Raw genomic sequence first — 15380 nt, forward strand, 5'->3', positions numbered from 1 at the left:
CTTTACCATCCTGAAAAAAGTATTCTTAGTACAGTGACTAAATTCTTAGATCCATCAAAAGTTCATATTTCTCTCAAAGCCATATTGTAGAAGTATATCATGGTTGAGATATTCTTATCGATGTGAAAAAGAGCTAGCTATCTAACTGGTCAGGGAAACTGGATTCAATCTCACCCCTGATGATTACTACTAAAGTTGCCTTGATCAACTCCCTTGATTTGCTCTCCCTCAGCCTCATCTGTAAAATGAAGGGTTTGGATAAGATGATTTTGAAGTCCTTATCCTATTTTAGAAGGTATCAAAAATGCTTAATATCCTTTTGGTCCACTTGAATACTAAGAAACAATTTGGCATGAAATTAGAAATAAAAAATGAGTCTAAATAACATTTTTAGAGTTGTTTGGGTGTGTTTTTTTAAAAATACATTTAAACACTCTAGGGTCTGTTCCTTCCTAGGTGCCAATGGAATAATTAGACTGAACATGCTGTAAGATGAATAGCTTAGAGTAAAAAGTTGACTTGAAACAAGATAGATAAAGGAAAGATATTTTGAAATTGTCTTTGGAGTCCAGACAAGGGGAAATGAATCAGTCCTAACAAGTAGAGTTTGATAACTGCATCAAAATGCTGATCACCTTGTTCTTCATCTGGAGCAAGAGGGCAAGTTTCTGACGATTGCAAAAGGATGCCTTGGGCATTCCCCAGTGGTTTAGTAAGAGTGATGAACAATTAGTTCCCAAGCCTCTTCCCTCCCCTTCCCTCTCTGCCTCTCTCTTTGTGCTTCTGGTCTCATCAATGGTTTGGTGAGTACTGAAAGGTGGCAAGGAGGGAGTGTTACCTTAAACCAGCTGCTTAAGGTAGGAGGTAGTCTTTCCCTACAAGCCTAACAGCCACAAATATGTCCTCCAACAGGAGCTGTATTAGACAATAATATCATAGGCAACACAAGTGGTCAGTAGCAGACCTAAGTCTTCTGACTCAAAATCCAATACTCTTTTACTGTCAGTCAAGTAGTCCTCTCTAGAACAGGGATCTCATTCTCTTTTGAATGGGTGTGAGTCCATGAGAAGCCTAGATGAAAGTGTGAATGTGAGGGGACATGAGAGTTTTCTGGGGAACACTGGGAATATATGTTGTCAGTGAAGGAGAGACTCAAGCATAATCAAGTAGATTTTTCTTGGTGAACATGTGTATGTTGGCATTTGTGTGTGTTTATGTGTGTATACCCACAATGTGTTCCAAAAATCTCAGTGTAGTGTTAAGCTTTGCTAGTTCAATATGAATACATGTATATATGTAAATATACACACATATGCTTTACTTGGTGAAGCAACTGGACCTGTGGTTTCATTGTCATAGGCAACTCCAGATGAGGAAATCCCCTTTATAGATGCAGGGAGGCATCTTCTCTGCAACATTTTTGTCTTATGGAGATGCCTAGAGCTCAATGACATAAAGTGACTTGGCACCACCACTATGTGTCAGGGATGAAACTTGACCTTAGGTTTTTGAGGCTTCAACCATGGTCTATATGCTCTATACCATGTTGCTTGTATACTTAGTAAGTAGGTTGTAGTATATATGTATAATATACAAGGAGTAGTTGTCTCACTGTGTAAGTTATTCCTTGGATCCTTCCCCTTGTCCACTATTGCTAAGAAGAGCCTCCTGCTAGTAAAAAAAAGGGCTGCCTTTGAGTCAGAGGACCTGGTCCTTGGAGTTAACCTTCCTTCTACCACTTATTCTCTGTGTGACCTTGGTCACTTAACTTCTCTGGTCTTCAATTTCTTCATCTGTAAAATGAAGGGATTAGATTAGTTGGCTCTCTGAAAGTTTATTCTGGCTCTAAATCTATTATCCTATGATTGTACAATTACACTAATCGATGAATGGCTTGGTCACTGGCTGATGCTGTGTGCACAGATATAGCGGGAGAAGCAGAATCGAAACCCAATTCCCAGGACTAAGAATAACTATTGGTGAAATAAACTTGCCCAGAATAAGTTGAACTGATACAAACTTGATAAGATAAAGACCTTGGGACTTAGTCTTTGAGCAAGAGTAATGGGACAGAGTAGCATCTGTTGGTAACTGAGACTTAGAACAATGGCTGAGGTTGAAGCTGTGCAGTACAGACATTAAGATGGCTGTTAAGTGTGGGATATTTAGATTTTTGACTAGGCCTGGATTTCTTCAATGTCTGGTGCTGCCAAATAGAGGAAACACAAATAAGTCGTGCAAATAATCAGCTACTCTAAAAGTAGCCTTAGTTGCCTAATGCCATTTGCCTAGACTCTCACAGTGGGCTCATGTGAGCAGCAGGATGTCAGAGCAGATGGAGGAGTGGTGTCCATTGAGACAGGTCAGGATCAGATAGCTGGCAGGGCAGGGGCGGGGGCACCAAGGCAAATGTTAGAGTCAGAGTAACATAGTGGGTAACAAGCTCTGATTCAACGTGGGAGTTCTGTCTCTGTCACTTACTAGTCATGTGCCTTTGGGAAAGTCACTTTTCTTCTCTGGGCCTCAGTTTTCTCATCTGTGATGTGAGAAGGGTCAAATTAAATGGCTTAAACACAGGTGTCAAACATGCAGGTACAGATGTGTGGGTCCCACAACACTCCAGAGTGCTGCTGAACCAGATTAAAATAAAACTGGTAAATGTTTAACAAAACCTTTAGCTAGTACAGGCAGCTCTTCTAGTAGGAGGCAGCATGTCCTACTTTAAATATTTAGTAATTGTACTAATAGTACCATAAAACAAAGATAATGTAGTTTTCTGTGTCAATATGTAGGTTGAAGGGATCTTTAATTATGGCTTAGTGACTGCTGTTTCTATTTGAGTTTGACACCACTGGTCTACAGTCACTTTCCAGATCTGACTTTCTATTATTCTGAGACTGTTTCTGTTAAAAAACAAAACCAACCTCCTACTCCCTCTCCCCAGTCTACCAAAAAAACAATGGTTCTTCTAACATTGAGAGTTATGCTGAAGAAGTGGTCAAATAAGATACCACTTTTAAATAGGCTGTTGGTACCCCCAGACAGCCCTACCTTTTACAAGATGATTTTCCGTGGCCTAAAAGAGAGTCAGTCTTCTGAGAAGTTTTAAGCATTGCTTGTATGGTATCTTCAAACCACCTTGTTCTAAGAGCCCTTTGAGTCAGAAGGCAGGGCTATATTTTCCAGATGACTGAGTTTCTTCTCAATTAGCATCCTCACTCCCACACAAACATTTAGCCACCCTGAGCCTTCTGGATCTCCTCAATCATTTCACTGAACTTCGTCTAGAGATTTTAGAGTGAACTTTGAGCCCAAAGTCAGTCTGATACAAAGGATATGCTTGCTTTGCTGTATAAGAGTTGGAGGGCACATGCACTAAGTGAAGCCAAATTTCTGTTCTAAAAGTCAAAGGAGGGACCCCACTCCACCCCACCATCGAGGCATTCAGAGGAGAAACATTTTGTATTTTCTCTGAAGTTGGAGACTGCAAAGGGTAAAAGTAAGATTTTTTTTAGTGCCAAGTAGGGCAAGTAAAGAAGAAGGAAAACTTCCCCAAATCACTGAAACTAGACATGAACAACTCCCTAGTGTGTATGAAGATTGACCTCTGAACTAAAATGAAATCAACAAAGAGTAGAGCCATCACTGGTCAGCAGAAAGCCAGAACTAAGGAGGAACTGCCTGGAATAAAGAATAAGCAAAGAATTATGATTAATGACCAGGAGGGTGACCTAAACCAAGTGCCACACAAATAAAGAGTGCAGGAAGCTGCCTTCTATGCACTCGAACAAGAGAATATGAAAAAGAGGGAAAGGGATATCCTGAAATATTTTTGTATAGACCAGAGAAACAACAATGTGAGGGAAGAGAGATTTTAGAGGATCAAGGACAATTTCCATTTTCTTCACAAATCCTGTAAGTGACCAAAGGAAATGTCATAAATACAAACACCAAGAAAGGCAAAGTCCTTAAAAAGGGTTGTGGATAGATTAGGAAATAAACAACAATATACAGTGGAGAGAATGACAGAACTGATTCAATTTCCATGGGTGGAAAATTCCACCAAATTCTAAATATCTTCTTTTCCTAAGTGCACAGCAAGATTGTCCTTGATGATAAACTACACTCATGAGATGCCAAGTTGGGAAGATGACATCATTCAGAGATGTGGAGTTCAATTCCCTTTATAGATGGGGAAAAAGGTCGGGTCATCGTGACAGCATAAGGGTATGTACTGAACGTCCTCACATAAACTAATAGCAGGTGGAGGAAGGTCACCCTGATAAGGGGAATGGCCCCTGGGGGGGAGGTGAGGATGGGTTGGGATAGGGCAGCCTGATGCACAGTGATGGTGATTTTGCCTATCTGAGCTGAGCTTCTGGCTGTGTTTGCAGAACAAGACCCTAAGTATGAACATCCATGTCACAAACTGGAATCCTAATGGTTTAAGTTTGTGTTTATCTAGCATCCAGTCCCCTCAACTCATTTCTGTGATCTCTGGCCTTCTTTAACTCCTAAAAATCTCTTGTGAGGTGTGATTACCAGGACTGGATGCTAATTACATTTATCTTAAACTAAAAGATGCCAGGTAACAGGGAGAATGGGTCAGTTCAGAAGCAGCAGCAAGCAGAAGCTTTCTTTCTGTGAAGAATCTAGAAGTCGAGAGGAAGTTCTTCTGCGATCAGTATATTTTCTTCTTGAGTTCGGAGGTAACAAGGACTGATTTTAAAGGCAGTCTCTGAAGGCTTCAGACAGGATAGGGAATAGGTAGGGAGAGACCAATGTGGACCAGTGTCCAGGAAGGCTTCCTCAGGAGGTAGAGCCCTGGAGTGTTGTCTAGGGCTCCTGGATTGATGGGCGTCAGTCGTTCTATCTGAATCACTTGGACATCTCTTGATACCTGTTGATATGTATGCTCCGCTGGGTGCTTCTTAAGAGGCGGGTGGTTCCACTGCTACCACTCCAGGCACCACTCCTTGATATCTGCTAAAAGACTATTCAGTAACTAACGGCTTCCAAAACAAGCCTGGATCTATGGTTTCTGTAAGGCAAAAGCTGGCTCCCCAGGGCAGGAGCACAGAGGTCCCCAAAGGTGATGTGATCTCTCAATGACATCCCTGGGCAGTGGCATCACGTCTGGAGACCCCTGTATTCCTGCCCCGACAGAAATCATAGACCAAGCTTGTTTTTTGTTTTTTTTTTTTTGTTTTTTGTTTTTGCCTTTTTGGAGGGCAATTGGGTTAAGTAACTTTTACACGGCTAGTTTTGTGTGTGTGTGTGTGTGTGTGTGTGTGTGTGTGTGTGTGTGTGAAGTGTCTGAGGCTGGAACCAAACTCAGGTTCTCCTGACTCCGGGGCCGCGCACTACCAGGCTTGTTTTAAAAGCAGGTAGCTACTGAGTGGTCTTTCAAGTCGATATCCAAGAGCCTGAGGCAGTATCTGGTCTGGAGCCTTTAGGCAGTGAGGTATGAGATGGACAGCAAAAAGTCAAAGGGCCTGCTCATCCTCTGCACTGTGCTGAACCCAGCATTCTCAGGTGAGGCTGAAGAGCTGTCTGGGTCATTCAGACTAGAGTATTATTGGTGCTTGTCAATCTAGGAGCCCTAAAACACACCCAAGGGCTCTTTCTCCTTGAGAAAGCCTTCCTGGACCTGAAGCCCACATTGGTTTCTCCCTATCTACTCCCTATATCCCTACCTTGTCTATAACTTTCAAATCAAACGATTACTTTTCAAATCAGGTGCCAGACACTCTGTTAAGCATGGGAGAGAGGGAGGGGGAAGGGAGGCAGGCAAAGACAAAAATGAAACAGTCCCTGCCCTCAAGGAGTATAAATATATGTTTGCATGTATGCATGCACACATACACACATACATGCATGTGTACACATGTATATTGCCTACATATCTGTAAAATACTTCCTTATGTGTGTGCATATGTATACATATGCACACATGATGTCCCTTCAATGACATTATCAATCTTCAATGATCAAAAATGATGTGGATCCATGTGTAAGGAATGAGACAAATATTTTATCTTAAGTATATCCCACCTGGATCTACATGGCATGGTACATGTGCTAACTTACATATCATCAGTTATGATATATACACATCGTCTCATACATATTTATCAGACATATACAAAGTGGGAACGTTAGAGAAGAAGGCATCAGAAACTGTTGTTGGGAGGTGGAGGCAGAGATAGGAAAGACCTGTCACAAAGTGGATGATTGCACAGAATCTTGAAGAAAAGAAGGGATTCTAAGGTGAAAGTGAGGAAGGAGGGAGAGAGAACTCCTGGCAGGGAGAAGGGAGAAGGGAGAATAATGGCCAGTGCCATTGGAGAAGAGATAACAAGCATCATGTATGAAGTAGATCTGGACCTCAGACTACCAGGACATGAGTGACATATAAGAAAGTTTAAATGATAGGGAAGAAGACACATTGTGAAGAGTGTTGTGTGCCAAACAGAGAGAGAACGTAATATTTCATCCTAAAGGTAATAGGGAGCCACTGGAGTTTTTAGGCAGTAAGCTACGTTTGGTGTTCTTTTTTCCCATGTTATGTTCTCTTTATTTGTGTGAATACAAACTATAAGGATAGACCCTGAGATGTTTACTTCTATACCTTGCATAATCCCAATATTTGTCAACATTTGTTTAATTGAATGGAGCAAAAAATTAGTGACCCTCTATTTCTGGCTTGTCTGCCTCTTTGTTTTCTTTTAATTTTTTTCTTTTTTCATTTTTTGGAGGGCAATTGGGGTTAAGTGACTTGCCCAAGGTCACATGGCTAGGCTTTTTTCATTTTTGTTTTTTGGTGATAAGTGTCTGAGGCCAGATTTGAACTCAGGTCCTCCTGACTCCAGGGCCAGTGCTCTACTCACTGTGCCACCTAGCCACTCCAATTTTCTTTTATTTTTAATTTAAGAAATAAAACAAGCATTTCCATAACATAGTAAAATAATAAAACAAGAAGAGGCAGATAAATTTTCTTGTAATAAATATAAAGAGAGACATTACAAGAAAATAGGTCTGCCTCTTTTTGAAGGCCAGCCCCCTCTCCCCTTAGTCATCTGTAGCCACTGGAATTTAAAAAGCTGAGAAGTGTGAGACTAGGATTGAGTGATATTTAAAATAGTTTTCAGAACAGTACCAACTCAGTAAAAAGAGTGCTAAATGTGGAGTCAGAGTCCTTGTGTCCAAATTCTGGCTTTGTCACTTACTACTTGTGTGACTTTGGATAGATCACGTCTCCTTTTTTAGCCTCAATTTTCTCATCTATAAAATTAAGGAGGTTAAACTAGATGCCTTCTAAAGTCCCTTCCACCTCTATCCCTATATGCTTGCAATGATTATTTCCTCTTTTTCCCTTACAAATTGTGGACTTAGACTGCTAACACAGGTAATTATGATATTACATTTTTAAATCACAACAATTTCAGGTGAAGATTGAAATGGTGGCATGATTTCAACTCTGCCACTGGCTGCTTCTCTGTGTTAGCTGCTTGGCTGGTCTTAGGCCTTTATCCAAGACAGATGACCTCTAAGTCCCCTTCCAGCTTGAAATCCATGATTTAATAATGACTTGGGGAAATAATAGACTTTTGGTTTGGATTAGCCTTCAGGTGCCCTGGCACTCCATTAGATTTTCTTTCTTTTTTCCAAAAAAAAATTTTTATTTATATCTTTTATTGTTACATCACCTAAAATTTCCCCTGTCTTCTGTCAGGAAACTGGAGAGAGAGACAGACAGAGAGACAGAGAGAGAGAGAGAGGGAGAGAGAGAGAGACAGAGACAGAGACAGAGAGACAGAGAGAGACAGACAGACAGAGAGAGAGACAGACAGAGAGAGAGATGGACAGACAGAGAGAGAGAGAGAGACAGAGACAGAGACAGACAGAGAGAGAGACAGAGACAGAGACAGACAGAGAGAGAGAGACAGAGACAGACAGAGAGAGACAGAGACAGACAGAGAGAGACAGACAGAGACAGACACAGAGACAAACACAGCGACAGAGAGACAGAGACAGACAGTCAGAGAAGATAAGGTAAAACATAAGCTTTCATTTTAAGTATATCCCAACTAGATCTACAGGGAATGGCATATGTGTGCATATATAGATCTGTTAACTTACATATCATAAACTATACACCTTTTATATAACCAGTCTATTCTCTTTTCTAGACATCACGGGGAAAAAGTCACAAATAGTATGCTTCTCAAATTTACTGATGGTATGAAGATGGGAGGGACGGCTGACACAATGAATGGAAAAATTAATATCCAAAATATTTTGAAAAGCTAAAATAATGAGCTGAATATAATTATATGAAATTTAATAGGGATAAATATAACGATTAGGGGGTAGCTAGGTGACATAGTGGATAGAGTATTGGACCTAGAGTCAGGGAGACTCATGTTCCTGAGTTCAAATGTGGCTTCAGATACTTACTAGCTATGTGGCAAGTAACTTAACCCTGTTTGTGTCAGTTTCCTCATCTCTAAAATGAGCTGGAAAAGGAAATGGCAAAGCATTCCAGTATCTTTGCCAAGAAAACCCCAAATGGGATCATGAAGAGTCAGGCACTATAGAAAAATGACTGTACTGATAACTAACTATTAGAACAAAGGATGATTAGGGCAGTCTTTGATCAATTTGAAGAATTTTCAACTCCTCAACCTAATAAGTTTACAATTTATACACCATTTGGAGAAGTCACTTCATAAAATGTGAGCATGTCCATTGATGACATACTAATTGGGTTGCAGAGATGGGTCTGCCTTCTGATAAATGGCTGATTAAGAATCAATCACTCATCTCTTTGGGCAAATTGTGCAACCAAGTCCAGTCATTTTTCCATCCTGTGTTTATCTGTCTTTGTCTTCAAGACTACCCCTTCTCCTTTTCCCTGGCCCCTTCTTCCAGAGTTCATCAAGTAGTGAGAAGGGAGAGAGGATTTCTACTTTCCCCTCTGCTCAAGAACAGTACAACACTGAATTACAGCAGAAGCATAACACGTGTTCCTCTTTCACCTTCCAATTTATCATGAATATATTTATCTGTCTCTATATGGCATTTTCCCAGGAGAATGTAAGCTCCACAAGGATAAAGACTATTTTAATTTTTGAATCCCTAAGGTATAGAAAAATACCTTGCATGTAGTAGGTATGTCACAAAAGCTTTTTAGATTGAAGTTTGGTTTATTAATAAATCTTGATTATTATGAAAAAAAAGTGTAAGTCACTTATCCTGAAAGAAAGTTATAAACACCATTCATGAATCCCAGCTTCTCTGTGGATTTCTTGAGACAGGACAGTCCTTGGAGTGAGAAGAGAAATAACCCACGGAGTTCCAGTGCAGGGGCCCACTTGGAGAAGAAATTCAGTGAGTTACTGAGAGAGTGATGGTGTGAATATCTGGTGAAAATGGATTTGCTTGCTCAGCAGGCCCAGTGTATCTTTCTCTTTAGGGGAAGGGGGCTAGAGCAGTGGGAAGGAATTTAAATACAGATCGTGCTATAAGTCGAAAGAAGCTTTTGTAGGGTTCTATGGGAAAGAACTCACTGGAATGAGAATAATTTGTCTTAATAGCCACCACTAATAATCATTGATTCTTTTCCAGGGGAGCAGATGGGCTATTTCAGGGCTTTATGTTTCTGTATTTTTCTGTGTACTCCAGAAAGGCTTTGGCATCTTTTGGTATTTTCTATGGGATGAAATAAAGCTGTTCCATGCCTGATGTGCAGTTGGCACCTGAGAAGTGCCTATATGGGATCTGGACTCCTTTTCACCTATATTTGAGAAAACCTAGACATAAATTTTATCATAGTATTTCTAGAGATTAGTTCAGGTGGGGCAAAGAGAGGAAAATGACCCTCTTGGGGTCAGACTCCCATGACTGAATCCCATTCATGTGAATCCAAGGCCTCTATAAGGCCCTGAGCTATGAGTTTACATTATAAATTTGGATTAAAAAAATTTTTTTTTCAGAAATAGTGTATGGCTAGACATGAATTCTTGTGAAAAATGCTTAGGAATTTTATTTGACTTTAAGATCAATTGTGATTCAATAGTATAATGCAACAGACAAAAAAATACTAACATCTTCAGTTGAAGTAATAGAAGTATAGTGCCCAGAAAAAAGGAAATGAAGGCCCCACTGGATTTTCCTCTAGTCAGAATTTTGGTATACTATTTTCATTTCCTAGGACTACATACTATACCAGAAATGATGAGCTGGTGCATATTCAGAAAAGGCAAATAAATACTTTGACAGAACTAGAGATCATACCACACAAGGAGCTAGTGAAGGATGTTAGATGGAAGAATAGAAGATAGTGTCAACACAATAGCAGTCTTCAAATATTTTAAAGGCTAGTATATGGACTGTGGGTTAGTCTTGTTCTAATTGACTCCAGATGCCAAATCTTTAAGAAATGGGTACAAATTGAAATAAGGCAGACTTCAATTTGATTAAAGGACAGATTGTATAGCTATAAAAAATGGGAATGGACTACCTTTGGAAGAAGTGAGTTGCATGTCACTAGCAGTCTTCCTTTGGAAACTACCCACTTGCTGAGAGTGTTGTATATGGGATTCTTTTTGAGTTACTGGTTGGACTGGAAGTCTCCTGGGGTTTCATCCAACTCTGATGTATTTTTGTAAGATTCTGTAAATCAAGAGACCAGGGTGGGAACCCCAGCTCTGAAACTCAGTGTGTGACCACAGGCAAATCATTGACCCATTCAGCCTCTGTTAAAGGTGGATAATAATACATTCATTTGGTTCATAATAACATCACAAAGTTGTTGTGAGGAAAGTGATTTAGAATTCTATAGAAATGGGGTTACCCTATTTTATAAATCTATGCCTTTTTATTTTTGAATCTCCAGCTTTTGGAAAGCAGCTAGTCATTCCCATCCCCTTCCTTGTCAATCTGAGATATTCCCTTCCCTTGCACAAATCTACATTCAGGGCACCTCAACCCCAGAAATGTTGGACACTAAAACCCCACCCCCAGTTCAGACAGAGCCATTCCCATCTCACTAAGATTCTGCATCTGCTATTAAACAAGCCAGAGGCTAGAGAGTGACTACCAGAAGGTAGTCAAAACAACACAGATGAATTCTGGCTTCACTCGACTTAATGAAGAAGAACTGACCATCATAATGCAGTTCCTTATACAAATTATTGCTGCCTAGTATGGACATACCTCCCAGTGGCAAGTCCACAGCAATTATGAAATTGCACATACAGGAAGCATTTGCCAAAGTCTCTTATTCTACTCCTATGAAAAAGATGTAGTTACAGCAATTTTCTCAGGTCTGGTAACCGAGATATAGAGAGTAACACCAAAGTCTTAGTACTTGTTAATTCTTGATTATGCTTCCCTACTTCTTACCTTTTTAACTTCTTACAAGAACATTTCAAGGTCATTCTGAAGAACTTTCATATCAGTTGTGACACATGGTAGATGGTGATACAGGACCATCTAGTATGGCATGACCACCTCAAAGAAGCCACTGTGCTCTATGAGCAAAGCAGAATCATGGCAGCACAAAGGAAACGTGAGATGTACAAATATAAAGACATCCATCCCCAAAGTTCAAACAGACTGTTTGTGCCTGACCTGTGGTAGAGCCTTCCAAGCTCATATTGGACTGATCAGGTACAGTTGAACACACTGTACTTTGACCCCAACATCATGATGTCATTGGTCCTCTTTGAGAATGAAGGATGAACACTAACCCTTCCCTGCTTGTTCTGAAAGGGGAAATCAGAAATAGCAAAGTAGGTTTTATAGCCATTAAATATAAGTAGATGCTAAAATGTAATGGAAAAACACAGCACTCTGGTGAGTAAAGAACTTGCTGGGCTGGTTTACCACGATCACAGAGTCAACTTGAGCTGCTTTCCTATGAGCTCTGTTCTGTTTGCCCCACACAACATCTTGGTGATTAAATAGATAGTTGAACTGATCCATAGTGCTCGAAGACAGATAGTCAGCTGAGCTTTGGACCTCTTAGATTCAATCGAATGAATTGCTTTCTAAATTATACTCTGTATATATCTTGTACCTATGTAATTATTTACATGCTGTTCCTTCCCCACCCCATGTAGGCTCTCGTAGGGTGGGGAATGTTTTTGCTGTTCCTTGTATCCCCAGCACTCAACACTGTCCAATAATAGTTAGCTTAATTGCTTGTTGACTGCCTGACTTAAGAGCAACTGTTGGCTAAATTAAGAGGATAACACTTCTCCAATGTCCCTTTAAGGGTGATTTTAAGTTTGAGTTGAGATATATTGTAAATATTACATTAGGGGTGGCCATGTGGCTCAGTGAGTAAGAGTACCGGCCCCAGTGTCGGGATGACCTGGGGATCGAATCCCGGGCTCAGACACTTAGCACCCACCAAGAAGCACCTGGCCGTGTAACCTTGAGCAAGTTACTTAACCCCAATTGCTTTAAAAAAAAATACATACATACATACATATATATATATATGTGTATATATATATATATTACATTAGTTCAAGTTGAAAAGAGAAGAGGATTTTCCCAGGTAGAGAGCAATGGAAACCAGAAGATAAGTAAAATAAAATATTCAGTGCAAAGGAAATTAAAAATGATAGAAGAAATATAATAGATTTCTGCAAATATGAACAGAATTCAAAAAAGTTGAAGAATTTTTCAAAATGATTATTTAGGGGCAGCTAGGTGGCACAGTGAATAAAGCTCCCCCTGGAGTCAGGAGGACCTGAGTTCAAATCCAGCCTCAAACACTTGACATTTATTAGCTGTGTGACCTTGGGCAAATCACTTAACCCCAATTTCCCTCCCTTCCCCCCCCTCCAAAAAACAAAAATAAACCCCAAAACAAAAAAATTATTTCAACTGTATACTGAATCAAGATAAGCAATAGGAAGTAGCAAACTCATTAGGGATATAAGAAGGACATAAACAAAATTAAAAAAACAACAAAAAGAGATAGCACGTTACCAAAGATGACTTGTGTAGAAGTGGTGTAAATTTTTGTTTAGTAAGAAATTAGGAAAGGAGATTAGCAAGGAATAACAGACATAGCCTGACTACTACTGTACTGGAGCCACCACATTTTAAGAGTTAAAGAAGGCCTTCAGTACATTATATAGATCCTCTGCAAAGGATTTGTAGAAGCTTTTGATCTGTACCATTGGAGGGCATGCCCACATTGAGACCATTTATCCATTTGAAGTAGTTAATATTTAGAATAAGAATGTTAGAATTAGGAAAGAATATCTAGACTAGAGGTTCCTAATCTTTTGGGGATCATAGATCCCTTTGGCAATCTGGTGAAGTCGATGGACTCCAAATAATGTTTTTAAATGCAAAGAAAAAATACATAGGATAACAAAGGAAACTAACTATATTGAAATGCAATTATCAAAAATATATTAGAAAAGTTTATATTAAGAACTTGAGCCTGGAGTTGGCCTAGCAGAGGTTGGGAACCTGTGGTCTGGAGGCCACATGTGGCCTTCTAGGTCCTTGGGTGCAGTCTTTTGACTGAGTCCAAGTTTTACAAAACAAATCCTTTTATTAAGGATATTTGTTCTATGAAGTTTGGATCCAAACATGTAGCCTCGAAGCTGCAAGTTCCCTACCCCTGGCCCAGACTATCTAATCTAATCCCTTTATTTTATAAAACTTCTCCTAATATCCCAAAGCTGGATAGTTACAAAGTCAAAGTCAGGCCTTCTGACTCAGTCAAGTATTATTCCCATCACATAATGACATTCATAGACCCATAATACTGCATTCTACTAATCTCCAATTGGACAGTTGTAGTTTAGGTTACCTGAAGATAAAAAGGAGATTGTCAAAAAGACAGATTGTACACCAATGATAATTTCAGAAAAAAACCCCTCTAAATATTGATTAATGAGGAGAGGGATTAATCATATAACATTATTTGATTAAATGAAAAATGTTAACTAGCTATACATATTAGTTAGGAGAGAAAAATTTTTGCTTTAGGAATAACACAGTGATACAGTAGATATGTAAATGGTGGGGTGGGAATGCCCAAGGAACATAAGTATCATGGTCTCATTAGTAACTAAGTTCCTCAGACTCTTATACATGAGCTCCATAGGTGACAGTGTTATTCCAGTGTAGACTTTAGTTAAATAGCATGTTTTTCATACATTTAGTTTTAAAACTTCAATAAAAGTCTCAGGAAGGTCTGACACAGACTGGAGCCCAATATAGTAATTCCAGTTAAAAAGCACTAATTAAGTACTTATCAATTGTCAAGTAATGGTCTAAGAGTTGGGGATAAAAATGAAAGCAAAGACAGACAATTCTTGCTCTCAAGATTTTACATTCTAACAGGGGAAGACAATATGAAAAAGAAAGATGAAAAGTGGGGGAGGGAAGTTATGGTAAAGAATTCTGAAGAGTCAGGATCAGGTCTGGGAGAGGATGCTTGGTAGCTAGGTGGCTTGGAGTCAGGAGGATTCATATTCCTGAGCTCAAAGATGGCCTCAGACACTTACTAGCAGTGTGACCCTAGGCAAGTCACTTAACCCTGTTTGCCTCAAGTTTCTCATCTGTAAAATAAGCTGAAGAAGGAAATGGAAGACAACTCTAGTATTTCTGCCAAGTAAACCCCAAATGGGGTCACAAAGAGTTGGATACAACTGAAAATGACTCAACAACAACAACAAAAAAATGGTGGGCCTGGGCACTTCCTCAAAATGGAGGTTCAGGGAGGAACTCACCAGTGGGAGGAGGGGACAGCAAGAGCAGAGGAGAATGGTAGAGAAGTCCGGAATGCCAGGAGAGGAACAAAGGAAATGGAATCAGAAAAATAGAGAAAAAGAAAACATGAGCCATAGCTACATCATCAGGTCCCCTAAGAAAAGAGACTCTTGATTCCTTCAGATGTTTTACTCTAGAAATGATTTTGTATTTATTTCCTACATATTTATATTAAACATATGTTGGAGGGAGGGGTTGCTTCCTATACCATTCCATGTAGTGACAGAATATAATCACAGATGCTGAGGCTTTAATGCATGAGTAATATGCCCTAATTTTTTTTTATCTCTCCCTCCCCAGTAGGATGAAAGCTCCTTTAGAGTTTTGATTGTGGGGTGGCCAGGTAGCACACTGGCGGCCAGGTAGCACTGGCTCCAGTGTCAGGATGACCTGGATCAAATCCGGGCTCAGATACTCAGCACCACACCCAGAAATAATAACTGGCTGTGTAACCTTGAGCAAGTTACTTAACCCCAATTGCTTTTAAAAAAAAGAGTTTTGATTGTTTTGATTTTGTTTTATACTCAGTTCTTAGGATAGCATTGGACCCATAGTGTGTGTTTTCAGTG

At 39.7% G+C, this 15380-nt stretch overlaps 1 long non-coding RNA gene across 2 annotated transcripts in view; it reads left to right on the forward strand.

Annotated features, from left to right (window-relative positions):
• Positions 1–765: 765 nt before the first annotated feature.
• Positions 766–15380, forward strand: part of LOC138170195 (uncharacterized) — a 64388-nt gene continuing 49773 nt past the window's right edge. For both annotated transcript variants that reach the window (XR_011170563.1, XR_011170562.1), the window contains exons 1-3: positions 766–857; positions 4092–4227; positions 9321–9393. This is a non-coding gene — a long non-coding RNA (uncharacterized lncRNA). The remainder of the gene's footprint in view (positions 858–4091; positions 4228–9320; positions 9394–15380) is intronic.

This window comes from Petaurus breviceps, unplaced genomic scaffold (genome assembly GCF_028583685.1).
Source record: "Petaurus breviceps papuanus isolate PSGF00001 unplaced genomic scaffold, PetGlider_PUasm1.0 38, whole genome shotgun sequence".
Classification (NCBI taxonomy): Eukaryota; Metazoa; Chordata; class Mammalia; order Diprotodontia; family Petauridae; genus Petaurus; species Petaurus breviceps.